The sequence below is a fragment of the Centruroides sculpturatus genome, unplaced genomic scaffold, assembly GCF_000671375.1.
Source record: "Centruroides sculpturatus isolate CEXI.00-Female unplaced genomic scaffold, Cexi_2.0 scaffold243, whole genome shotgun sequence".
Classification (NCBI taxonomy): Eukaryota; Metazoa; Arthropoda; class Arachnida; order Scorpiones; family Buthidae; genus Centruroides; species Centruroides sculpturatus.
The window spans coordinates 469,743-472,062 of NW_019384457.1; positions in this window are offsets into that span (position 1 = coordinate 469,743).

The following is a 2,320-nucleotide window of genomic DNA, read 5'->3' on the forward strand; positions in this document are numbered from 1 at the left end:
AAAAAAAATATACATATCATAAATCGATCTGGTATTCAACTTTAAATAAATTAACTCTAAATTTCGTGATTTCATGTAGATGTTAATCGGAAGAGAACTCGATATATCTCGTGCGGTATCGATTATTATCGAGTCGAAGCACAGCCTACTTACATAGTATCGTCAAATATTCTATCGATATAAGTAGGCTGTGTATCAACGATATGTTCTTATCCTGAATGGCATCTTACTCAGTTGTTCCGGAATGTAATACTTGACCTTCTTAAATCCTCTTCCATCATTATTTGCGACTGGAGTAGACTAAACGCAATCAGATTGCACTAATATATAATTAAACCGGTCTCGGTCCTGTTCCTGTCGTTGAAGAATGAAAACTCGTTTCATTCTTTCTATTCAATTTTATTTGTTGTACAGAATTTCGAAAATTATTTATAGACTTTTACATTTAATGTTAGAATTATAAAAGTATTATAGGAATTAAATTAAGATTTAATAGAATAGTATCTTGTCTAAGGCGAAAGGTATTTATGGTGTTTAAGTTAATTAGGAAAATTAATATTGTTCACATTTATATATTTTAGAATATAAAAATATAATATTTAAAATCTCTAATTTATGTATCCTCTTTTTCTTCCTACATAAAAATATGTTAAGTAACGTTATGCATTTTTTTACGTAAACATTGCACGATATCGTACATTAAAAACACATTTTAGTACGTGTTCTTATTGTGTGGTATGCATTTTTAGTGATTTTAAACGTTTTAAAAGTTCAAATTCAGTTTAAAGGTTAACCAAAGGATGCCACTATGAATATGTATTCATACTTGCGCCCCTTGGCTAACCTTTAAAACTGGATAATGATTCCAGATAATACACTGTATAATACAACCATCTAAGTAGAACTATATAACATCGCGAATTATATAAAATTATATAGTAAGGTACAGTTATATGACTTAATTCCTATTAACTACACGAACTTTACGTCAAACACACATAATACAGTATTAAGTATTTATAAAACATTTATTTTTAATAAAAAATTTCGATTTAATATTAATAAGAATGAATTTACCAAAAATTCCTGCAAAATATTACAATAATAAAAAAATAACCAAATTAAAACTGCTTTTTTTAAAGTCACATCTCGAATCTCGCTTTTCGAGTTTGGTGAAATTTTTAATATTGATATAGTTATAAGGTAAAAATCAATAAAAAAAATTAATATAAAAGAAAATTTGCTTAATTTTGCATATAAATAAATAAATAAATTTATTATTATTTAGTAATAAATTAAATTTATATTTTTAATTCGAACGGTATAGGCTATATGAAACGAACATACGAAATCGGATTGGTTAAAGAATTATCGCACTACTTATTTAAAAAAATAAATGGAACTACTAGTAACTAATCGGATTGATTAAATAGATAAACAATTCAATAATTTCTTAGTTTGCATTCCTCTCACACGTCTCCGATACGCAAAATGAACATGATTTTCCAATCCTTAAACTTAAATCAATAATAATTACAGTAGAGCGTCGTTTATCTGAATCAATTGGGGACTGGGGTTGTTCGGATAGCTTATTTTTCGGATAACCGATTACGTATGAAAAATATATTAACCTATCCCGTGTTGAAATTTTTCTCCGTTGCGTGTCACTTCGCGTTGAATTTTCGTCGATATTAAGCCTAACGAAAACTTTTTAAAATAATAATCGTGGCTATTGTATCGTTAAAAATTATTTTTTTATTTTGTACAAACAAAATAAATATATTGAAAAATATAAAAACCAAAAAAATATACTTTAAAAGTTGATCTAGTATCAAAAACGTTCAATTCAGCAGGACACAGTCCTCAGAAAAACATCACACAAAAGTGCCAGTGCTGCCAGCTAAAACACACACACCAACAAAAAAATTACAGTTCAAACTATCCAGCCATCTCAGTACTTTTTTAATAATAATAAAGTAAATGGGATATCTACCAAATTCTAACACTAAAAAATAATGTGAAACCCAGCATCCTAAGCAGTAAGCATGACGAATAAGTTCTATTGCAGGTGTGACCAAACTTTTATCCCTTAGGGGCTACTTTTTTGGTAAAATATAGTCTGCGGGCGACTATGAATATGGGCAAACAATTTTAGGATTTTTATATGCGCATGCATTAACATTCATTTGCATTGTTCATCGGGATAAATACAAACAGTACAGGTATGTTGCACAGACAGTCTATTATTGTAAGAATAAATTATCAAATTAAGATTTTTAAACATTAATTTAAGTGAAAGCAAATTGTTCAACTTTAGCTT